The sequence below is a fragment of the Equus caballus genome, chromosome 19, assembly GCF_041296265.1.
Source record: "Equus caballus isolate H_3958 breed thoroughbred chromosome 19, TB-T2T, whole genome shotgun sequence".
NCBI lineage: Eukaryota > Metazoa > Chordata > Mammalia > Perissodactyla > Equidae > Equus > Equus caballus.
Genome location: NC_091702.1, coordinates 15,984,583 through 16,011,655, shown reverse-complemented (window position 1 = coordinate 16,011,655; position 27,073 = coordinate 15,984,583). Strand labels below are relative to the sequence as shown.

The window sequence follows — 27,073 nt, the reverse complement described above, 5'->3', positions numbered from 1 at the left end:
AAAAATAAACTCCAGACCTGGGTGACTTGAGTGATAAATTTTATAAAACGTGTAAGGAGAAATTAATAACAATATTACACAAATTCTTTCAGGAAATAGAGGAGGGGGTACTTCCCAACTGACTTTTTGAGGGCAGAATAACTCAGATATCAAAATCTAGCAAGGACATTTCCATAAAGGAACATTGTATACCAATACCTCTCACAAATATACACGCAAAACTCCTCAACAAAACGTTAGTAAATCAAATCCAGTAATACATAAAATAGATACTCCATCATGAAAATACCAGGCTTAACGGAGGGATTGAAGCTTGTTTTAGAACTTGGAAAACAGCTGGTACAATTCATCACATTATCAGAATAAAAATGAAAAGTTATATAATGATCTAAATAGAAGCAAAAAAAGGCATCTGACAACATTTAACATTCATTCATGATTTTAAAAAAATCTTTAGGAAGCTAGAAATAGAAGGAAACTTCCTCAACCTAAGAGGACATCTCTGACAAACCTACAGCTAACATAGCTACTGATAAAATATTTTGAACTTTCTCAGAAGATTGGAAACAAGACAAAATATTTGCTCTCACCACTTCTCTTCAACATTGTACTGGAGTTCTCAGCCAATGCAACAAGGCAAGGAAAAAAGTCATAAAATTTGGAAAGGAAGAAGTAAAATTTTTCATTCAGAGACAATTTGACATATACATAAAAATCCTAAAGTATATAAAATAATTAAGTGAATTTAGCAGGGTGTAAGGATACATAGTCAATATTAAACAAATTGTATTTTCATATATTAACAATACAAAATTGGAATATAAACATTTTATAAATATTTATTAGCATCAAAACAATCAAAAATAAACAGGAATAAATGTAATAAAAATTGGACAAAAATTCAACAATGAAATCTACAAAACATTGCTGTGCAAAATTAAGGGGAACCTAAACACATGAACAGAAATACCACGCTCACAGATTTCAAGATTCAGTATTGTTAAGATAATTCTTCCCAAGTTGATTCATAGATTCAATGTAATCTCACCCCTCTGAATCCTAATAGGCTTTTTTTTGGGTAAAAAATTGACGAATTTATTTTCATAATTTACGTATTTACGTATAAATTTTGTAAAATTTGCAAAGGATCTAGAGTAGCCAAAATGATCTTGAGGAAGCAGAACAAAGTTGGAGGATTTACATTATCTGAATTCAAAAGCTATGTTAAATAGTAAAGAAGATACTTTTGTACTGGTGAGGGAGAGACAAATTGATCAATGGAACAGAAAAGCAAGTTCAGAAATAAACCCATATGTATATGTATATATATACGGCTGGCAATTTGACAAAGACTCCAAGGTAATTTCATGTTGAAAGGAAAATATTTTCAACAAATGGAACTGGAACAATTGGATGTCTGTACAGAAAACAATGAACAGCAACGAAAATGAAAAACCCAGTCTCTGCCTTCTGTTGTAGGGGAAAACAGCAGGTCAGTCTACCTCCTGTGTGTTTTTTTTACTATTCACCCAAAACACTTCACTTCTGACACTTCTAGTTACCAAATATGTGGGGGAGTCTCCCCAAAAGAACAAGCAAGCCTCCGACACCATCTGAGTGTCCTCCAATTTAACTCAGTTCTGATACTATCCACTCAGGGATTGCACCAGATCCCACAAGTAAGGTCTCAGTCCCACAAGACTGTCCCCTTCTCATCCCCATTTCAGATGCCAGTCACAAGCCCAGGTTATCATCTGTGCTTCTGATCAATTGCCTATAGATCAGAGGTTCCAATGATCCCGTCCTCAGGTTTGATTAATTTGCTAGAGTTGCTCACAGAACTCAATTATATTTACCAGTTTATTAAGAGATATGATAAAGGACAGATGAACAGGGGCCTGCCTGGTGGCACAGCAGTTAAGTTCGCACGTTCCGCTTCTCTGCGGCCCGGGTTTGCTGGTTCAGATCACAGGTGCAGACATGGCACCGCCTGGCAAAAGCCATGCTGTGGTAGGCATCCCACGTATTCAGTAGAGGAAGATGGGCATGGATGTTAGCTCAGGGCCAGTCTTCTTCAGAAAAAAGAGGAGGATTGGCAGTGGTTAGCTCAGGGCTAATCTCCCTCAAAAAAAAAAAGGACAGATGAACAGCCAGATGAAGAGATACATGGGGCCATGTCTGGAAGATTCTTGAGCACAGGAGCTTCTGTCCCTGTGTAGTTGGGGTGTGTCCCCCTCCTGGTGTGCATGTGTTCCCCAGTCCAGAAGCTCTCCTAACCCCATACTATTGGAATTTGATAGAGGTTTTCTCAGGTAGGTATGATCAATTATTAATTCCATTTCTAGTGGCTCTCTCCTCTCTGTAGGATGAGGGGTGGGGCTGAAAATTCCAAGCTTCTAATCATGGCATGGTCTTTCTGGTTATTAGCCCCCATTCAGGAACCATCCAAGATCCACCCAGAGTCACCTCATTAGAATAAAGATGCTCCTAATGCTCTTATCACTTAGGAATTTACAATGGTTTTAAGAGCCCTGTGTCAGGAACTGGGGACAGAGACCAACATACTTGTTTCTTATTATTTCATATCAACACATACTGCACTTTATACAAAAATTAATTTGAGTGGAGCACAGATGACATGTTAAAACTAAAACTATAAGGCTTCTGAAAGAAGGCATAGGAACATATCTTTGCAACTTTGAAATAGGAAAAATAAATAAATGAATAAGACAAAAAACAGTAACCAAAAAACAAATAGATAAATTAAAAATTCATGAAAATTTAAAAATTTTGTTCATCAAAAGACACCATTAACTAAAAACTTGCAGAGTGCACAAAAAGAAAATGACATATCAATCTCATTTATGAATATTAATGCAAATTTCCCAAATATTACCCAGAAGCACACTAAAAGTTTTATTATCATAACCAAGCACAGTTTATTTCTGTAGTGCAAGATTGGTTCAGTATTATGAAGTCTATTAAAGTAATTCATCAGAATAATAGATATAAAGAGAAAAATCATATCTCCATAAATGGCAAAAAGGAATTTGACAAAATTTAATAGCTAACCTTGCTGAAAATATTGAGTAAAATAGGAATCAGTGGGTATATCTTTAAAATCATGTCAGTCATGTAATGCAAGGATGCTCACAGGCATTGCTACAATTTAGCACTGTACTGGAGGGATTAGCCAAAGAAATTAAACAAGGGAAAGATACTAAAGTTACAAAAACTGGCATAGAGGACATAATACTCTCATTATTTGCATATGCTAACTGTATGTCTGGAATATAGCAGAGAACAAACTGCACACCTACTATAAGTAATAAAATAATGTGATAACATATTACAGTACAAAATTAATATACAGAAATCAATGGCCACCTTGTCATACAAAATCATTATCAATTAGAAGATATAGTGGAAAAAAAGACTGAAAGTCATAACACATTCTTGTATAAGAAGCCCCATCTTCAAAAAAGTATCAATTCTCCCTTACCTATTTTTCAAATTTAACATTACCCAACAAAAAGACCACACACACATAAATTTGGATAAGCTGAATCTAAATTTCACATGAAAAATTAAATAAAGAAAAATAATTAGGAAAATCCTGAAGGATGACAGTTGAAGTAGGATGTCATAGCCCATCTTCAATGTGGCCCTCAGTGATCCTAATTACACCATTCTGAAGGCCCCTCCCATGGTGAATAGGGCCAACCTGTATTATCAATTGAATATGTAGTTATAGTCAGCACTCCATATCCATGACTTCTGCACCTGCAGATTCAACCAACCATGAATCGAAGGGCCCACGATGGTTGTGTCTATACTGAACATGTACAGATTTTTCTTTCTTGTCATTTTATTTCCTACACAATACAGTATGATGACTGTTTGCATGGCATTTACATCATACTAGGTATTATAAGTAATCCAGACTGTTTAAAGCATACCGGAGGATGTACATAGGTTACATGCAAATACTATGCCATTTTACATAAGGGACTTGAGCATCTACAAATTTTAGTATCTGCAGTTGTGGGGGTGGGGGATTGGTCCTGGAACCAATCCCCCATGGATACCAAGGGATGACTATACAATGATGTGTGACATCCAAGAATATTTCACAGGAGACTGATACTTCCTCCTTGCTCCCTTTTGGATCACTATCTCTCAGGGAAGTCAGCCATCATGTTGTGAGAACACTCAAGCAGCCCAATGGAGAAATACAGGTGATAAAGAACTGAGGCCCTATGGCAACAGCTGATACTAACTTCCTAATTATATGAGAATCAATTTGAATACGGATTCTGCAGCCTCAGTCAAACCTTAAGATGGCTGCACTACTGGGCAACACCTTGACTGAAACCTCTTGAGACTCTGAGTCAAGCAATTTCCTCTGGAATTTCAGACCCACAGACACCGTGTGAGATAAAAATTTGGTAATTGTTTTAAGTCAGTATGTTTTGAGGGTCATTTTCTATATGGCGATAACTTGTAAAAAAAAAAAGTGGGTGTAGCCCTAATATATATTCAGTATTTCATAAAGTCTCAATAATTAAAATGGTTTGGGATTTGCTGCAGCATTTCATAAACCTCTGAAACTTTACACGTGGGAAAACAAAACACTCTAAACAGTTAAAAAACAAATGATAGCACTTTTGGTTTTAGCTGACATGTCTTGGAAGTTGTCTCTGCGGTCATCACAGTAAGTAAAACACTGAACAATCAACATTAATGACTGTTCTTGGACCCATAAGCGAAATGAGGTTACTGGTTAATTGCCACCCAGAAATCTGGTGAGACAAGTAAATATAGAGAATCACAGCTAAGATCAGCTTACATGGAACCAAAGTGGCTGGAGCCATAAACTGATAGGAAAACGAATAATAATTTTGACAAAGTGTTGAAAGCTGAGTGCAGACTATTATGAGTGTGAGAAATGTCTGGGGTCACTGTCTTAGGAAGACTCCTATGCTTTTGTGTGTTTTACCTCCCAAACTCTACCAGATTATCAAAGAAAAGCTAAGAAAAATTCCCTCGGGTCCCTGGCAGGAATAGGGGCAAAAAATTTTTAAAATATACCCAGAGCATTCTCCATAACAAAGTCCTTTTCTCTAGGGGAAAAGACCTTACCAGAGCCCTGCATCATCTAGCAGGGAGACCATTTACCCAACTACAGCCCCTTTAGTCTTGCAGTCTCACCTAAGCGAGGGTGGGGAAAGTTAAGAAATACTTGTGAAGGTCACAGCCCCATGATATAGGCCCAGTAAAAGATTGAGATTAAATCATAAGATTATAGAATGCTTTCTCCCCACTTCTGCCATATTGGCAGTGGATTACAAAGGAAAGACCTACAGCGCCAGATTCCATTTAAAGAGAAGTTCTTTGAGAAACTCGAAGACAAGAGGAGAGACGAAAACAAGGACACTAGAGGTATTTGAAGCTTCTGGTACATATAGCAACAGCAAACATTTAAAACAACCCAACCTCTAGCCAGATTAACTATGCTAAAGGCCCATTTAGCTTAGTTCCTATTGTCTAATACATCATGTCTGGCTTTCAAAAAAACATTACAAGCCATGCAAAAAGGCAAGAAAAAATGCAGTCTGAGAAAAAAAACAAGCATCCAATATGACATGTTTCAGAATTACCAGATAGGGAATTTAAAACAATTATGATCAATATGTTAAGGGCTCTAATGGAAAGGATTGACAACATGCAAGAACAGATGTGCAATGTAAACAAAGAAATGGAAATGTTAAGAAAGAATCAAAAGGAGATGCTAAAAATCAACTCAATGAAAATGATTATAGACCTAAATGTAAAATGCAAACTGATAACTTTTAGAAGAAAACGTAGGAGGAAAATCTACATTACCTTAAGTTTGGCAATGGGTTTTTAGACACAACACAGAAGGCATGATCCATAAAGTAAAAATTTAATGAAATTAAAAATTGCTCTGTAAAAGACACTGTTAAGGGAATGAAAAGGAAAGCCATAGACGGGAGAAAATATCTGCAAAACATACCTGATGAAGGACTGTTATCCAAAATATATGAAGAAATCTTAAAACTCAACAATAACAAAACAAACACCACAATTTAAAAAACGGGCAAAAGATCTAAATCGACACCTCACTAAAGAAGATACACCAATGGCAAATAAACATATGAAAAGATGTTCAACATTGTGATTAAGGAATTGCAAATCACAACAGTCAGACATAACTACACACTCATTAAGAATGGATAAAATGCAAAAATTTGACAGTACCAAATGCATTCAAGGTTTCAGAGCAACTCCTTTCACTGCTGATGGAGATGCAAAATGGTATAGTCACTTTGGAAGACAGTTTGGAAGTTTCTTACAAAACACTTGCTGTACAATTCAGCAATCATCTTCCCAGGTATTTACCCAAATTATCTGAAAGCATGTCTACATAAAAACCTGCACACAAATGTTTATAGCAGCTTTACTCATAATCACCAAAAATTGAAGTTAACCAAGACGTCCTTCTATAGGTGAATAGTTAGACTGTGGTATATCCATACAATGGAACATTATTCAGCATTAAAATAGAAGTGAACTACCAGTCTACAAAAAAAAAACAGTTGGACCTTAAATGCATATTGTTAAGTGAAAGAAGCAAGTCTGAAAAAGCTATATACTATATGATTTCAATTATATATCCTTTTGGAAAATGCAAAACTATAGAGACGGTACAAAGATCAGTGGTTTGTAGGGGTTCTGGGAGGAGAAGATTAAATAGATGAAGTTTATGAAATTTTTTAGGCAGTGAGAATATTCTGTATAATGTATTGTTGGATATAAAATTATGTATTTGTCAAAACCCATCAAACTTTAAAGCACAAAGGTGAACCTTAATGTATGCAAATTAAAAAAAATCATTTAGGTGTTTGGGGAACCCCAGAAACAAAGACTATGAGAAGAGAATCTGACTGTATTACAAATGCATGAAACGACCTCACTAAAGGAGAAAAACTGCTGACCTAAGTAACTCTGGAAATGAGTTGAGTCTGTAAAACTAAAGGCAATAGGACTACACATACGCACTGTACTTTAGTTCTTATCGGGGTACCAGTTAACAATTTTGATACTTCTATACATATATTGGAATTGAATAATTAAGTAAATGGATGGTAGATTGTGGAAGCCAAGTTTTTCACTGTTAGAGTGAGAATTTATAGCTAAGCAAGGGGAGGGGGGTAGAATGACCCATGTGGTAATACATTAGAGTTGGAGACACCTGTATGAACTCATGTTTAATTAATATGGATATGAATAGTTACATATAGAAAGAACACACACACACACACACACACAGGAAGTAGTACACACTCACATATTTCCTTGCTCTGTCAGCTGAGACGGACTGAAGCCAACACTGCCCTCACATAAAGCACACATAGTGCCCAGAATTTGATTTCTAATATCGTTCTACAAAAAAGGACCCAAGACTCTTTGAAGGAGTGGCTGACTCTAGGACTGGAAAAGTAAATATATAAGATGACACTAGAGCATCTTGGAGTGTTAGCAAGTGACGAAATTCTCAAAGAAACCAACCAGACGTTAATGAGGTTATGTCGAAAAGACACAGGAGCCAAGTGAAAGAGCTCTCAATGGACAAAATTTTTTGAGCAACAAAATATATAAAGTAGTATTGGACTATAACCCAATGTACAAAATAAAATTTATATTTCATACTGATATAAGTAAATGAATAAATACATTAAGGGAGTATAATAAATACGTCTTCCATGCAGAAAAATTCCAAATGATTTATGTAGATACTTCCTCCTTGAGTAAGGGGAGCATAACTCCTCATGCTTAAATATTAGTTGAGCATAGTGACTTTCTTCTAAAGAATATGCTACGGAAAAAGGGTGGGGTGGGACAGTAACTTTATAAGGGAGAAACCTACAAACACTACCTCAGCCAGGTGATCAAGGTCAATATCAACTGTGATGAATCATGCGACAGTATATACTCTTGACATGATGTGATGAAAATGGTACTTTATCTCTGTGATCTTCCTCTCCAAACCCATAACTTCAGTCTAGTCATAAAAAAATCAGAAAATTCCAACAGAGGGATAGCATATAAAATATCTGAATAGTACTCTTCAAAACAGTCAAGGTCAACGAAAACAAGGAAAATCCGACAAACTTTCATAGTCAAGAAGAGTCTGCTATGGACTTTTTGTCTCCCCAAATTCACGTGTTGAAGCTCGAATCCCCAATGTGACAGTATTTGGAGGTGGGGCCTTTGGGAGGTAATTGGTTTTAGATGCAGTCATGAAGGTGGAGCCCCCATGATGGGATAAATGCCCTTAAAAACAGAGGAAGAGACAAGAGATCTCTCTTTCTGAGTGCATGCACCAGGAAAGGCTGTAACCAGGAAGAGGGCTCTCATCAAGAACCCCACACTACTGGCACCCTTATCTCAGTCTGCTAGTCTCCAGAATTGTGAAAAATAAATGGATGTTGCTTAAGCCACCTGGTCTATGGTATTTGATCATAGCAGCCTGAACTGACTAAGAGCCTAAGGAGGCCTGATGACTGAAGGTAATATGGTAGCCTGGATGGAATCCAGAAACAGAAAACCAAAACTGAACCAAACAAACCAAAAAACCCATTAGATAAAAACCAAGGAAATCCGAAGAAAATATGGCCTTGAGTTAATAATAATATATCAATATTAATTCATTAATTATAATAAATGTAACATTCTAATGTGAGATATTAATAAGGGAAACTGAGTGTAAGATATCCAAGAACTCTCTGTACTATCTCCTTAATTTTTCTGTAAGTCTAAGACTGTTCTAAAAAATAAGATCTACTTTAAAAAACAAAATCCTGAAAAAAAATTCAAATCACATTGCATTCAAGGGTCAATCTCCTGAATATATAAAAAGAATTCCTAGGGGCCAGCCCGTGGCCTATTGGTTAAGTTTGTGTGCTCCGCTTCGGTGGGCCAGGGTTTCACCAGTTCAAAACCTGGGCATGGACATGGCAGTGCTCATCAAGCATGCTGAGGCGGCATCCCACATGCCGCAACTAGAAGGACCCACAACCAAAAATACACAACTGTGTACCGGGGGGCTTTGGGAGAAAAATGAAAAAAAAACCTTAAAAAAAAAAAGAATTCCTAGATAGTTATATTAAAAAAAAGACCAATGGTCCAATTTCTAAAAATAGGCAAATGTTATGAACAGAAAAGGAAGTATAAATTGGTCCTGAAAAAATGGAAAAGTGCTCACCATAATATCTAATAAGAAAAATTAACATTAATGCTATAATGAGATAACATTTTTTGTCCTATTTGGGGATAAAATCTAAATGTTTGCCAACATATTTTGTTAGCAGGGCTATGCGCAAATAAAGACTCTCGGACATTGCTGGTGGAACTGCATATTAAAAATCATAAAAAAGGGTAGTTGGAAACATCTATCAAAATTACAAAGGCAGTCACATTTTCACCCAGTAACCTGACTTCTAGGAATTTATCCTATAGATATACTTGCATATGATTTTCTGTCCAAGATTATTTACTGCAGTATCGGTTAGAACAAAAAGAAAAGTTTGGAAGCAAAATGATTTTGCATTAGTAGATCATTGACAAAAAAATTATGGTTCATCTATGGAACGGGATATTATGAAGCTGAAATGTATTACACTGTAAAGTTTAAGAGCACAGATTGTGGTGAGACAAACAGGTTCAAATCCCTACTTTACCCCTTGATATTTGTGAGATTTGGAGCAAGATTCATAAACAGGTCTTCTTCATCTATAAATTAGGATGAAATAAATACACATTTCCTAGTGTGGTGTTCAAAAATATACTATTACATATGTCTTGACATATGTAAAACACTTAAAACATTTAAAATACTGCTTTGCGTATGCTAATTACCATAAAAATGTTGACTATTCTGATTCAGCTGTAAAACAGAAATGAAGACATTCTCTGATTTTGACATGAAATGATCTCGAAGATATAATGATAAGTTAAAACAAAATATATATAAAACAGTGTGTGACCACCATTAATATATGAAGAAAAAAATAATATATATTAACTCGTACTTGCTACTATTTGCATAAAGAAAATCTAGAAGCAGGCACCCACACACAAATAAATGTGGTTATCTACAGATAAGGGGCAGGAGACTTGTAAAGGCAAGATGGGGGAGTTTTTACTGTACAGTTTTTTATACTACTTTTTTTAAAAAAAACTATTTGAACAGTTTACCTATTGAAGATGATATTAAATTCATAATACAAATATTTATAAGTATAAATATATATAAGGCAGATAACAATAAGGAGTTAGACACTTGAAATTCTGTATCACATTTAATATTTATATCCATCAAATGCGGTAGGTTCTATTTTCCCCAATACACTAAGGAATTGAGACTCAGAGAATTAGGTAATTTTTCTAATGCTATAAAAATAGATTATCGTTCAAGTCCAGATCTCTGACTTCAAGGTCTATGGTCTTAACCACTGTCCTCTTCCTGATTTGAAAGGCACATGCATAACAAGTCAGAATGACACATCGGGTAACGGAAAATGCCCTGGGGAGCCAAGTGCTGGTCCTAGCTCCACTACCTCCCTGGGCGTCTCTTTTCTCATTATTAAAGTGGTTGTTTTGGGCTAGTGGGTCCCTAAGCCTCCTTATAACCATAATATCTTGTAAATTCTTTGTCTCTTTAAATATAAATTCCCTGGCACAAATCTTATGTAAAGAACAGTAAACACTAACCTATTTTGAAATATATAATGTCATTATAACATTAAATATTATTAAATATTAAAATTTAACATCACATGTTATAGGTAATATTTCTTAATTTTAACTAATTAGGTTCCCATCACCATTAAACAATTGAAATATTTAACTCATATTTCTGAATTGATAAAACATTTTGTTATATTTCTGAAAATATTAAAATAATATTTCAAATTGTTACATATATAATTTAAATTCTATTTAATATTATTTGTAATTTACCTGCTATTATTAATTGCAACATTCTTGATTGTTAATTTTAGTTATTTATAACTTTAAGATAAAGATTGCTATGGAATATGGATTTATTCTGAAACAGGCCAGTATTTCTCACTCAAGGGGTACTTTTTAAAAATGCAGATTCTGAGTCCTAATTCCTGAAGATTCTTTGTCAGTAGGACTAGGATGGGATTGAGGATTTTTTTCAACAAGTGATTAACGCAGTAGTCCTTTGAAAAGACTTTGAGCAACATTGTTACAGAACGCCTCAAAGGAGGAAGCAAAACTCTCCCTTCTAGCCTAACACACAACTAATATACTTTTCACTTCAATGTATGGCACCTGAGGAAGGTTTATGATTGTGTGTCACGTGAAATTTTTGCTAATATTAAGGTGTCACAACTAAAAACAAAATATTAACACTGAACTAGACATTGGTATCTATCACACCAGCACTCGGAACATGATTCCCCCTGGCCAACTGATATTTGTATAAACAAAAGGCTTTCTATTTTTTTCTTACATGATAGAGAGGGCTATATCTGACTCATTTTTGTTTTAAACAGTCATTGATTTTTGTTGGTTGTTATTTTTAAATTGAAAGACAGATGAGGAATCATATTCAATTGAGTGCAATTTCTGAATTCAATAGTGTAATAAATCAGATAAAAAAGACAAAATAAAGATTTCCATTTCTCAGCAGAGATATATAAAACTGGGTATTCAAAAAACCATACTATATCATGTCAAATATAATCCACAAGGAATAGTGATCTCCATTCATATTCTCTGTCGTGTCTACTTTTTCATGGTGCTGGTAGATAGTAAAATATGTCTAATAACACCATCAGCTACAAGAGATTAAAAAGAAAACTATGTAAAATTGAAATATGTCTAATCCCTCATGGCTGTCTACTTTGTGGCTTTAAGATTTGCGCTTTAATCTTTTCTAAGGGTTGTTGAGTGCCATTGTATACTGCCTTTAGAATTTGAATTGCCTTCCTAAAAAGAGAAAAATGAAATGACTCGTATTTAAAAATGTGTTTTCAATAAGTGACTTTAGCTTCCTAGAGTTTAAACCTATGCCATATTTAGGGTTTTCTAACATTGTGAATCCCTCCCTTTGCCAGCAACTTCAAAATGGGAGTTGAGACCCAAAGGTGGATTAAAGAGCAATCACAGGTATCACATAGTATTGGAAAAGTTTACTGGATGAGATTTTTAACGCTCCCAATTTTCAGTTTGTAGTTGACTTCTATCAGTTTGTGGATAATTCCTGGCATATAATTTTCTCAAAATAATAATAATTACTATTATTATTATACCACAAAAACGGCTTGCCGCACCACAAAATTTGGTAACCAAAATATGATTGAAAGCAAAATAAATCCTTAACATAATTTCTGGAGAAGACACCAATAGAGTAATTTATATTTTTAATTAAAGCAGAAGGTCATAAAATTTCTTTTCTTTTCTTACTCTCATAAGCAGGATAGAGTCTCCTCAAAATTCTCTTTTCTTCTCAGAAGCACATTTTCCCTTGCGCAGATTCTTGTCTCTCTAGTCCATTTCCTCTTTATCTGATTATGCTGAGCATGGTAATGATTTTCCCCCATTAGTACCTCCAGTGCAAGTCGAGCTATCCCTCTGATGTAGACATGACTCAGAGCAAATCAATTAAAGATGCAACTCTCCAGCTCTCTCCAGTGCTGTGCTTTGTACGGTGAGGCTAGCTAACAACAATTCTGGTGGTAGAGAAAAGAAATGAAAAATTGAAAAGCCTGAGTAGACAAAGGTAAATTCTCCTTAGTGGCCATGGGAAGGAATTAAACATTGATACACATGTGCAAACCTTTTTCCCAGTCATCTTTCACCGAGTCAAATCAGTGCAGTATTCTACAAAGAGTGAGAAATTGCCAACCAATGAGAGCCAGTGATCATTTACATCCAGAGCCCAACACTGACTCTTTTCACTCTCTTGTTCTACGTGTAGGGCAGGATTCCTTTCTGATAACCCAGCAGTGATATGTGGCTTCCATTGGCTGCATGTGTCCATCAGGAACTCTTCTGGCTAATCTAATCAATTCCCAGGAAACAAGCACTTGTAAGTTAGGATTCAATAACTGTCAGTCATGGCGACTGTGCTTCTGGCTAGAGAAGGAAGATGGAATATTTACCGAGTCATGTTTTTCATGTGTGAATTCAGCCATAAGATGTCTCTTGGTGCTTCAGCTGAAGTCAGCCTCTGAAGGTCCAGGCAGACAGGAGAGTCTCAGTTACTTCTGCTTATCCATTCTGGTATCTACAAAATACCAAAGAACAGCAATCATTTGTGTGACTGGCTCTAACACAATCTTTCATCTGAACACTAGACTGGCTTCCAGGTAATGTTTCATAAACCAGAGTTGTAAAAAAAAAATTAGTTAACTGAATCATGCCCAGCATATATTTTAATAATGTTGAACAGAAAATATCAGAATACATTGCATGTATTAAGTGTAGAATTGTTCATTGAATATTTTCTTTCAGTTGTGTGTGCATATGTATAACGTATGTTTGTGTATGATGGATCCCGACGTAAAATGGATTTCTTTTGTGGGTCATAATCTAAAAAGTTTGAAAATCTAAAAAGTCTAAGGGTCTCATGATTAGGTTTGAATAATCCATATTTTCTAGTCCAGGAGGAAAGTGTCTATATACAACCTGACTTCAAAGAGCTGTGGCAAAATTTTTATCACTTCTGGATCCCTTGGTCTATTCTGATTTATTTTTTCTGGGTTTCATTTGTTTGCTTTACTCTCCCAAAGCTGCCATAGACCTCCCTATCTCTCTCTCTTCTCCCTTCTCTGTGTGTCTCTCTCTCATTCTTTCCATAGGCTATTTTTTAGAGCAGTTTTAGGTTCATAGCAAAATTGAGTGGAAAGCACAGAGAGTTCCCATATGCCTTTCCCCCACATTCAGAGTCTCCCTATCAACATCTCCCACCAGACTGATGTGTTTGTTACAATCAATGAACTGACATTGACACATCATCAACCCAAATCCGTAGTTTACATTAGAGTACACTCTTAGTGTTGCACATTCTGTGGGTTGTGAAAAATGTATAACATACCCACCATTATATTATCATACCGATTAGTTTCACTGCCTTAAAAATCCTCTGTGCTCTGCCTATTCATCCGTTCCTCTTCCCAGCCCCTGGCAACCGCTGATCTTTTTACTGCCTCCATAGTTTCACTTTTTCCAGAACATCATACAGGTGGAATCATACAGCATGTACCTTTTCAGGTTAACCTCTTTCATTTAGCAATGTGCATTTAAAGTTCCTCCATGTCTTTTCATGGCTTGATAGCACTGTATTATAAACTGTGGTATAAGTAGACAAGGAAATACTTTTATCCATTCAGATACTGAAGGACATCTTGGTTGCTTCCAAGTTTTGTAAATTATGAATAAACTTGCTGTAAACATGTGTGTGCAGCTTTTATGTGGACATAAGTTTTCAGCTTATTTGGGTAAATAACAAGGAGCACAACTGCAGGATTATAGGGTAAGCTTATGTTTAGTTTTGTGAGAAACTGCCAATCTCTCTTCAAAAGTGGCTGTACTATTTTCATTTTCATTTTCAGAAGCAATGAATTAGAGTTCCTGTTGCTCCCCATCCTCGGCAGCATTTGGTGTTGTCAGTGTTCCAGGATTTGGCCATTCTAATAGGTAAATAGTACTATCTCACTGCTGTTTTAATTTGCATTTTCCTGATGGCATGTGATGTGGAGCATCTTTTCATATGCTTATTTGCCATATGTTTATCCTCTTTAGTGAAGTGTCTATTTAGATCTCTTGCCCCTTTTTACAATTGGGTTGTTCATTTTCTTATTGCTGTGTTTTAAGGCTTCTTTGTATATTTTGGATAATGGTCCTTTATCAGATATGTATTTTGCAAATATTGTCTCCCATTCTGTGGCTTGTCTCCTCATACTTTTGATAGACATCTCTTTTTGTTCCTAGTAAAACGAGTTTCTCCAAAAGCACGGATTACAGCAACTGCTTAGGTTGCTGAAGGAGCCTAAGAGACGTTTTTCTTTTCCTTTGTTTTTCTTCTTTTAGATTTGTGATTATAAGCAGTTCAGCACTGATATCTTCAATGTCCAAATATTTGTAATTCTTCCAGCTGTGCTCTAACCATCTGTGTCCCACCTTTGCTGGGTTCTTCACAAGCACAGGGACTGTAGATGCAGTCCCTCCACACTGAATACCTAGCTGAAACTTTTCCCTCTTTCTGTTGATATATGGTTATGAATTCAATACATATACCTCGGGTACTCCACTCTGTTGAGTAATCTTTTCAAGTGTTGAGTCTGTAAGCCTATTCAATTCCATTATTCTGATCACTGAACTCCCAGTGACAGAAAATAAGCAGTAAAAATGCGCAGTGAGGAAAAACGAGGCTTGGGAACTCTCTGTGAATTTAATTACCGATATTTATTGTAACTTAACCCACAGGGAGAGATTTCAATACATTATCTCATTTGTTCTCAAATTACCCTTAGTATATTAAGGATTTGAATAATATACCTAAGCTATGTGTTATATTATTTCTCAACTTTTAAAAATTGGCTGTTAAAGTAATCTTGTGTGTGTGTATGTTTTCAAATTATGTCACGTCAAAAGCTTTTTGACATAGGCACAAAACAAATATAAAATATATAATGTATTATAAACTAAAGAGGTATTTTTCACTTGCCCTTTGATATTTTCTGTCATTTATTTGATAATTTTAATTATTTGGCTAAAAGGCTTTATTTGTAAATTAAATAATTATGTTCACAATGAAACAATTCCAGTAAAAGTTTATCCCAAGTAAACTTATTATAATCATTGTAACTGACTTGGCCATGAGGAATCTGCACTCAATCATATTTTAATGTATAACATACTATATATTTATTATATAGTATTTATTATACATAATAGATATATAATATATAATACTAATAAAAGTATTATTTATAAACTATAATTAATGATGTTTTGAGCATATTTAAATAGAATTACCAGTTGTGTCAAGTAAGTTTAGAAAATGGTAATGGTATGAGAGAATGACATTAATTCACTTACGAATTTATATTTAAACTTTGGTGATTTTTTTATAAAAATATGTTAGGATAAAAGTAAAATGCATTAATAAACACTATAGTCATTGAATGTTCATGTGGAATATTTTAAATAATATTCCTACAATCAGTAATAGAGAATAATAAAATCAGGACACATTTTATTTCTGAACTGTGTTTTCTACCACAGTTGTTTAAAATAATAATGAAAAAGGAAACTTAAAGACACAAAAGTGTACTGAAATTGTTTTCATTTCCCATAAAACTAGCATTGTTTAACTGTGAACAGGGAAAGTAAATCCCAGACTTGAAATATGTTATCTTGACTATAGCTCTTCCACATTTTAGTTTGGCCTACTTTAACAATTTAGCTGTTGGGAAATAAAAACTCCAATTCACTTTATATATTCTCAAGAAATAAAGTTTACTATTTGCTACCACAGAAACAACAAAGAAGAGATTTACCATGAACTGCACAAGAAACAAGACAACTTCCATATGTCTAGTGTACTTAAGTGTAGCTTCTATTAATCACACACTGAAATGTTACTCTAGAGGGTCAAGTCTTAAACCTGAGATGTGGAATATTTCAAAGTATTTTCTAAGATTTAGCTCTTGGATTTTAATATTTTACCTAGTAATCTGTTATATAAGTCACACAGTGATAGGGGCCATTATATCAGCTAAGCAGAAAGGAAAAATTAAGAAACAAAATGTATACTTAAAAACCCTCATTTTGTGATTCTCTTGCTTTTTGCAAATTTAAAATAGTCACTTTTATTGCCATCAGTGAGACACCTACATTTTTTGGACAATCTTAGAGAGTTACAATGCTAAGACTGACTTGAGTAAATCAACTTTTATGTGGAAGTTTGCTGTTTTTTCATAATTTCAGCTGAATTGAATTAAATTTTGTTAAAACATCTTAGAGCTTTAAATTACTACTTAAGTGCTTTTGACATCAAAAAACTGACCATGGGAGCCAGCCCTGTGGTGCAGTGGTTAAGTTTGGCACACTCCACTTTGGCGGCCCAGGTTCGCAGGCTCAGATCCCAGGTGTGGACCTATACTACTTGTCAGCCATGCTGTGGCAGTGTCCCACATACAAAATGGAAGAATATTGGCACAGCTGTTAGCTCAGGGCTAATCTTCCTCAGCAAACAAAACAAAACAAAAACTGATCATGGATGATCTGAACCACAGGAAAAGGAGATTCTATTATATATAATTAACCAATTTGAGACAAGGAAACTAATTTGCTATAAATGGTAAATGTGAATAGGAAATTAATGAATAATGATCAATAATGGAATGCCCATTTAAAAGATATTAATATGATTTCATGGTAGTTAATGACATAAATAATAGGCTACAAAACCTATTGCCAAAAAAATTAAAATCTCAGAATGAATTACTGGACTGAAATAAGAAAGCATTATTACGAAACAATAAATGAGAAAAATGGAAATAAAAGAGAAGAAGACCACTTTGTGAATTTAGTGTTATTTACACATTTGTAAAATGAATTCATAATTCCACAAATGTTAATTGAGGAAAAGCATAGGGTGTTGTGGATACAAATGTTTGTGCTACATACTGTGCTATCCCAAAGGATAAAAAGAACAAAGTTTTTCTCCTTAAATGTTTACTTACAATGTAATACTTAAGAAAATCATAGATTTTGCATTGGAATCGAACATTGTGAATCCAATATTCTCATTTTACAGATAAATAAACAGGGATCCTGAGAAGTTGATTATTTTCAGAATAATAGGGCACTGTGGTTAAGATGGTAGATTCTAGTGTCAAACATCCTGGTTTTGAATCCCAGATCCTCAGTTCATGAGCTGGAAAACGGTAATTATTTTTTTAATTTGTTCAAGTTTATTTCCTCATTGGTAAAAAGTGGGTAACAATAGTATTTTTCACATTGAGGATATGAAATCAATTAAAATTATTAAGGCAAAATGCTTAGCACAATGCCTGGTCAATTTTAAGTGTTTAGCACATGTTAGATATGGTAGTAGTAATAGTAATTAATATTATTACAATTTATCACTATTATTATTACTATCAGAGCAAGAGTCAGGTTCTCCTAATGACAAAGCCATTAAATTGGTATCATAGTCTTAACTTTGTGATTAGCTTCAGTGAATATTTCCCATGTTTAAAAAATCTATAATCCCTTCATATGCTAACCAAATCACTAAATATTTCTTGTTATTCTTTTCTGATTCTGTTAACTAGGTTATTTCAAAGGTTTATATTTTAAAAATTGTGGCCTCTAAAACGTTGATGCAGTCAGAACTTGGTAAAAAAAAAAAAGAAAAGCAAAAAAAGAGAACCAAAAAATGCTTATTTTTATTTAACAGATTAAATTGTTGCAATTAAATAACCTACGCAATAATAATGCACAGAATAATCCAGAAGGAACTATGGAGTCCTTCTTCAAGCAAAGTCAAAGGCACTTTATTACATTAAAATAACCTTCAAGTAAATATTTTTTTCCTAAAGAAATGAATAAACCTAATACAGATAGATTATAGGTAGATAGGTAGGTAAGGATGGATGGATGGATGGACAGACGGACAGAGAGACAGACAGATATAGAAAGTCACCACCCAAATTATGGTTTGTCCATGTTTACAATGATGAAACCACACGTGCTAATGAAGCCTCCATGCCTTCGCTATTGCCTGCAAGAGAATATATGTTCTAGGGAGATTTTGTGGAAGGAACCGTTATTGTAAAAAGTGGGATGTAGGAAAAATTCACTTTCGAGTAGATAATAAAATGGATAATTTTGAATTTCACTTCTTTACAAGTACAAAGAAACTAAATTGTTAGACAAAAATTTTTTTAAAATCCCAATTTCTAAGAAGAAGGGTAGACTCTGTGCTCACAGTCTTCTGTTTCACATATTTAAATTTAACTTAGACATATTATTTCAAATTTTGGCACTTTTAAGTTATAGATTTTTAAAATAGTATGTTAAAATTCATATATTTTTATGACAAATAATAATTAAAATTTATGACATCAATAATTATACAAATGTCTTTTTTTTTTAAAGATTAGCACCTGAGCTAACAACTGTTGCCAATTTTTTTGTTTGTTTGTCTGCTTTATCTCCCCAAATCCCCCCTGGTACACAGTTGTATATCTTAGTTGCAGGTCCTTCTAGTTGTGGCATGTGGGACTCCACCTCAACGTGGCCTGATGAGTGGTGCCATATCTGCACCCAAGATCCGAACCAGCGAAACCCTGGCCTGCTGCAGCAGAGTGCGCAAACTTAACCACTCGGCCACCGGGCTGGCCCCAAATGTCTTTTAAGTGTATACTTTGTAACATTATGTATGTAGCATGCTATTTATGGAATTTAATACTAGTGACACAACGTAAAGGATCATTTATGATATTCAATAAACAAGTTACATTTATAAGTTATTCAGGCTTCTGAATCTGTCAGGGATAAATTTATACCCATTTTTTACTTAACAAGTTTTATTTGTTCCTGAAAATTTTGCCTATACTCTCATGTATTTATATATGTGTATGTATATGTATATATGTACATATATGTGTGTGGATATACGTCCACCATTTTAATGCCAAAAATATGATGCATTCTATCCCAATCCAACATACTCAAATACAGAAAAATATTCATAGAAAAATATATCATAGAAAAGTATTTCATAGAAAAATATATCAATTGAGCAGTAAAAACATATTTACATCAGTAATAATAGTTTGGGAGTAAATAATATAGCTCATACATACAATGCAATTTACTGTGGAGGAAGAAAAGATTTTATAGGCAGTGGTGGCTAGTGGAGGAGGGGTGTGAAGGACTCATCTTTAGAAGGCGATATTCAGGTGATCGACCTTCTGGAAGGCATTTAATAGCAGAGTCAGAAGTAACTGATGATAATAGATACAAAAATGACATTATTTGTCTCATAGTTTTTTTTAGTGAAAAATTTATTCAGAGTTAAATTTTAAGCTGTTGGCTTTCTGTTAATAAACATTACAGAAAAGCAATGGAAAATACAATTCTAAATAATTACTCAGGCAAACATCTGTCAGGCACGTAAATGCCACATTCACAAGCATTACTGTAACAGTCGATTGACAATATGCAGGCTATACATTTTATTTCATTTCCACTATTGTGTCGGGTAGAGCAGAATAAGCCTGATTGTGAATTCATTGTAAATTTTTCCCAAGTAAAGATTAGGAAGGAAAAAAGTAAGACAGACAAAAAACTACTGAAACAAAACGAAATATTCATAGCTCCAGGGAGTTTTTGATTCAATACAGATGTCTTTTGGGGATTGGTTCACCCACTGCTTTGCAGGAATAGTTTGACATGTTCTAAGCAGACTGGCAGACAGTTTTCTAAAAATTTCATATCGTTCTTATGCCAATATTGACAGACAGAAGAAAAAAATTTAAATAAATCATAGTTTAGTATAAACGTAAAGGATATACTGCATGTGTAGGAATGACACTGAAAGATAAAAAACGTTTTCGCTGTTTGACATCCTTTCTCTGACCTTAGCAGTGTGCATAATGAGATGGTTAGCTAGGGTATAATAAAAGGTATGGAAGAGATAAAGAACCTGCTCCAGGAATAAAACTCACTTTGCCCAAGCAATTTCTTCAACTGGCCAGTATAAGGAAAGAAGATCCATGGTACATAAAACAAAAGAGCAATTAAGTAACTTATCCAAGGTCATGTAGCTTACGGATGGTAGATCTGAAATTTGATTCCGTCTCCCTTCAATAAATTCTCTCCTTCTGAAAACACGGCTACTGTATATGCTTATGTTTCTTGAACATATTAAATTATGCGATCAACACACACACCACACACACATATCAATTGAAGAGTGAAAACATCTTTACATAAGTATAAACAATAATCTGGAAATAAATTTATATAAGTTTTCATCCTACCATTAAATCTTCCTAAAGCTTAGGAATATTAATTAGCTTTCCCAGTGTCACTAAATTAACAAATAGCAGACACAAATTTGAATGTAGGTATTTCTAACTACAAAGCCAATGGCTCATATATTCCCATCTTTTTCTTCAGACTACAAAAAATATAAACAGTTGAGGGCCTGAAAAATGTAAAATTATATTTCTTCATTCTAAGCAACCATGTCATTATGCAAAACTGGAGGCCTATGTCAGCCTAGGCCAGGAGAGTTGTTTTGTTATTCTAAATTATGTTGAAATGTGTTCTTCTATTGTTAGAGTGTTTTTGGAGAGTAGAGAAAATTTGACAAAAGAAGGTAAAACAGAAGGTGAGAGATTATTAAATGTACAGAGAACAGCCTCATTCTGCTTCTCCCCATTGATTTTCCTTTATGTATCTCAGTGAAAGCATTGTCTAGATGTTTCCCTTACCCTATTTATATAATAAAGTAAAAGCATGACCATAGAAAATTTAGAGTTTAAAGTTTATAACTTAGTGCTAAATCACATAAATTATTTCTTCTGTGGATAGCACCAAAATCTCTATGGAAATTTATTATTTTCATATCTAATCTTTTTCTTCTCATTAAGAGAATTCTAAAAGTAAATATATTTGATATTTTTTTCAACAAATTTTTCTAAACTCCAGAAAATGATTATAGAATCACTTAGTCCCATTAAATTTTTAATGAGTGCCAGTTGGAAAACAATCAAATATTATTTAAATCTACCTCCAGATGTTTCAAAATCAAACTTACGAATGTACACTAATGGATATTATACAAACTTCCTAAGAGGCAATTAATTTGTTTCATAACAAACTTGGAAAGAGAAAAAGAAAGAAAGAGAGAGAGAAAACATTTAGTCTAGTGATTTTTCTTGCGGGCATTTATCCTCAGGAAGTAATCATAGAAATTCCAAAAGAATTACTTATAATGCCATTTATCACAATGCTATATAAAATAGCAAAATCAGAGGAAATTTAGAAATTGCATAAATAATTCAAAATAAGCAAATAGAAAGTTATTGTACGGTGATGAAAATATATACTAATCAAGATGACGTTAAATAAAATAGTATATATGATACGAACTACATTTTGTGTATAGATAAGGAAATAATGGCAGAAGACGAGATTTTGGAAAAGCATAAAAATACAGAATTGGTAAATATATTCAAGAAGAGGGTCTTTAAAATAAAATAAGACGATATACACAAAACTTTGGCAAGAATAATTAAGAGAAAATGAGAAAATCAAATAAAATTTTGATATAGACATAGGATCATAAGAGCTATGAGGGGTACTTTTTTAATTATAAAAGTATACAATTCTCCTGGTAATTTTGAAAATTATTTACAACTGTCTGATTAAAACTGAATTAAAAAATAACAAATAGAAAGCCATCAACTGAATTATGTAATATATTGAGTCATTAACCTGACCATATGAGACTTGGTCCCAGAATGCACAGGTAATTTTAAAATTAGAAAAATACAAAAGGCTGTTTTAAAAATAATAATGTCACAATGCTGAACAAGCATTTGATCAATTCAACACTCACTCCAAGTATACAGTCCTTGAAAATGGTGATTATCGGTGGATGTATAATTATATAACTGGAAAACAAAAGAAAATTGATTGTACTTTCTTTAGAAAGTTTATTAAAGGGCCTAGATTTAAAATAAATGTAAAAATATTAAGATTATTGTAAATTTTACTAATGGAATATATAATGAGGGTGATCATTCATGCTAACACCAACTCAATATAGATAAACATAATAAAAATCCTCGTGTCAGGATTTTAGGTTTCTTCTGGCCGTAGATGTTAAAAAAGAACAAATGGGCTTAATCAATAAGGTAATGTATTAGCACACATAACCAGGTGTACAAATGACAGCAACTGAATCAGTTTATTCAGCCCAGAGTAAGTTCACCAAGCACCTCGGTTGTTTCTGACTCTCTACTCTGCCTCTTCAGGGTTAACTTTATCTTCCCTTATTCTCCGCGGTAATTGTATGCTTGGGAAATTCAGCATTTTATCAAACATTGGCAAAATACTTTGCGTACGCAAAAGAAAGTTAGGATCTAGGTTCAGTGATGCGGCATATAGTACAACTGCTTATTCTTGGGCATTCCCTTAGGCATTGCAAGAGTGTTTAGCACACCTATATTCCACTGACAAAACAACAATAGCAGCCCCATCATAACTGTAACCGCTAAAGTACATATTTCTCCTAGATATTTCTAAAATGACGGAAGTAACACTACTTTTGTCACACACTGATGTGGACAATTTGAATTTGAATAGCAAAATTAACAAACTTGATCTGAAGGACATACTTACTACATCATACACAACATGTAGAAAATACCTATATTTTCTTTGCAAATATATATGGTACATTCCCAGAACTATCCATCTGAAGTAATGTTTTAGAAAATTTGGGAGATCTTTTCACTTTCTTGTGTGATCATGCCTGAGCCCTTCCATTAACATACTTTTTATTAGCATAGTTTGGCCCAAAAAGGAAAGCCTGAGACAAGGGTTTGCATGGAGTAGTTTATTTTGTAAAATCATTCCCAAGTAACTTGAGTAGGGAACTGAGAAGAGCTAAACAGACAAAGAGGAAAACCTATTCCTAGGATGGTCATTAAGGTAAACACCTGGGCTCAATTCCATCGGGGACTCTCTGAGGAACCATGTAAAATGTGTTTAACATTTATCTACCCCAGGAATGGAAAAGGGAACTATTTACTTACCAGCTGCTATCCCTATTGGTCTAGACCCTTTTTTGTCTGTGGAGTATTAACTTCCTTGTACTCCCAAGTTTGTGCATGTCTTAGGATGGCTAAGTGGGTTTTGGCAACTATCCTCCCCCAAAATACATTTTGTATATTTACATTTATATGAAATATCTATAATAATGGAAGGGAGATCAGTGGTTACCTAGGGCTGGGGAAAGTGTTGAATACAAAGGAGTATGAGGGAACTACATGGGGTGATGGAAATATTCTCTTTCTTGATTGGAGTGATGGTTATATGGGTGTATACATTTGTCAAAACATAACAAACTTTATACTTCAAGTGGGTGAATTTTATTTTATGTGAATATAACCAAATATATTTGATTCAAAAATATTGTATTTAAAGTTAAATCTAATCCTTATATTCTTGTAGCAGTAAAAAATAGGGCTCACAGTTACTAATTTTTCCTATCTAAAAACTAGAAAATCAGCAGTAATATTAATAAACTCAAATAATATAGAAGCAAAGGGATAATACAGGAACAGAAGTAACAAAATAGAAAACAAACATATAATAGACAGGCCAGCAATGATAAAAATTGGTTCTTTGAAAAGACTAGTAAGCAGAAAAATCACTGGCAAGATTAAATTAAGCAAAACAGAGAGGGCAAAGGGGAAAAAACCACAGATGCTACAGAGATTAACGAGCTAAGAAAATTTCAGGAACAAGTTTATACCAATACGTTTGAAAAGTTAGATGAAAGGAATAAATCCTTAGAAAAATATAATTAATTAATTCTGACTTGAGGAGAAATTAAAATCCTGAATAATTATAATCATTAAAAATGTAATCAGCTAAATGTCTTCCTGCAATGAAGACACAAGCCCAAATGTATTATGAGTGAGTTCTACCAACATTCAAGGAATAGTTCATTCCACTGTGTACCAGTTAGGGTTTAATCAGAGAAGCAGAACAACTAAGAGTGACAGGGAGATTAATTATAAGAATTAGACAGGGCCTTCTACATAATTTGGAGAACAAGTACAAAATGAAAATACAGAATCTCTTGTTCAAAAAGCAGGAAACAAATCTTTTCTTTTCTTCCCCAGTTTCTTTCTCTATCTATTGTGATGTCTTCTTTGCTATTTAATGTCATACTCCTTTGGGTAAAGGAAAATTTGTGGGTGAACAGACCCTCACAGGCAGCTGGGGCCAGCCCTGTGAGTTGATGCTTGGGGTACATGTGCCCAACCTCCACCCTTCCTGCTCTCGTGCCCAGGGTCCTGCTGGGTCCAGAGGACAGCAGCAAGTACTGTGCAGAGGCCAGAGAGTGGATGGCCAAGAACTCCTCTCAGGAAGGCAAGTCTGCATGTTAGCCAAGGCTCCAAGCACCCAGCTCATGCTTCATTGTCCCATCAGATTTTACTTATACAACACGTAGCCAAAGACAAAATTACTAAGCTTTTCAAAATGGCAACAACTGAACATGAGCACCCTTCTGAGTGTGTGCACTGGCTGCAGGTCCATGGGGCAGACTCTGGAATCAGTTCTTACACAATTGTGGAAGAAGATGAAAATGTCTATGGTAAATGGAGGAGGCTATGCATGTGTAGGGTCAGGGAACATATGGGAAATCTCTGTACTTTCTGCTCAATTTTACTATGAACCTAAAATTTCTCTAAAAAATAAAGTCTATCAAAGTGCAAAAAAAAAAGGATATGGAAAGCTGTTACGTCTGCATCTTGTATTGGACCTGAAGTCATTGTAAGTCCACATGGGTGGCAATTCAGGAGATAACATCTGGATATGAAGCAGAGGAGAGCAAAGATCAGCTGGAACCCACGAGGACAAACTGGACAATCTGGAATCCATGAGAATCTCTCACTACCTTCAATCTCCTGAAGAAGGAGTTATGCCCTGAGCCACAGGCATCTGGCTCAGGAGTCAGAGAAGCTGAAGGAGGATGAAGGACAGAAACGGAAAGACCTGAGGGCCCAAGATGAGCAAGCGCATCAACAAAAATATGCGCAAGCTGCCGTGGTGCCTCGCACTCTACACCGACCTCCAGAGGAGAGTGGCTGCTATTTAATTTTGTCTTCTCGTCTAAACAAACTTTTCTCATGGCCTACTCTTTCAGGGAACCAGAAAGGGGAGGGAGTTCTGGGAAATGAAGTTCCAGCTTAACTAACTTGACAGAGTACAAAATTACCATGCACTATTACATTAACACTCTCAGAGAACTGGCTAAGAGAGAACGCTCCTTAACTTGTTTTCAAACTTAAACAAATAGAGAAAGGAGCTTTACAAATCATTCTCATCCATGAATATTGAAGCAAGGATCCTATGGAAAATATTGACTAAACCAAAGGACAATACATAGAAAAGACCATGTTGGATTTGTTTCATCAATGCAGTCTTGTTTTAATATTAGAAAACTAATTAACAACTTTAGCATGATAAATGGGAAAAAATATCTTTTCCAAAGAAAGAAAAGAAAAAAAGAAATCCCTTAACTAAGAAGAGATGCAAATTCCTTTAACCTAGAGTGCCTATAATTCTTAAGTGAAACATCAAAATCTTCTACGTTATTTGTAATGTTCTACTTCTTCTTAACCTGGGAGATTAGTACAAGAATATTCATCTTATTATTATAGTTTCGACTACAAAGGTATATATTTTTCATTGCCGTATTCTATATTTCACAGTAAAAATCAAATGAGAGAAAAGAGAATATAAGAAGAAAGATGAGAGATCTAGAAGACTGATCCAGGAGGCCCAAGGCCTGACTAAATGAAGTTCTGGAAAAAAACTGAAAATGGAAAGTGAAGGACATTATCAAAGAAGTAACAGAATAAACCATCCAAGAACTTCATGAGTATCTGGCTTGGAAGATTACACAATACATCAAGGCACAGCATTATGGTTCAGAATCTGAGAAATAATGAAAGGGGTCTAAAGTCATTCAGAGAAAAACAACTCAAAAACAAGTGAGGTTCAGAAGGGCATCAGATTTTTCACTAGCCATATGACTCTACAAGCTACTGAAGCTATGAGCGGAAAAATAATTTTTAATATCCAAATAAAACTTAAGTCAAATTTTAAGGTAGAATAAAGACATATTCAGACATAAGGTATAATAAAAACTTAAAACATACTCGGACACATAAGGACCCATGAAAAT

At 34.4% G+C, this 27,073-nt stretch overlaps 1 long non-coding RNA gene across 2 annotated transcripts in view; it reads right to left on the bottom strand.

Moving 5' to 3' along the window:
- Positions 1 to 27,073, bottom strand: part of LOC111768980 (uncharacterized) — a 300,357-nt gene that overhangs the window by 94,633 nt on the left and 178,651 nt on the right. For both annotated transcript variants that reach the window (XR_002801657.2, XR_011428737.1), the window contains exons 3-4: positions 13,221 to 13,345; positions 12,523 to 12,788 (exon numbers count right to left, since the gene is read on the bottom strand). This is a non-coding gene — a long non-coding RNA (uncharacterized lncRNA). The remainder of the gene's footprint in view (positions 1 to 12,522; positions 12,789 to 13,220; positions 13,346 to 27,073) is intronic.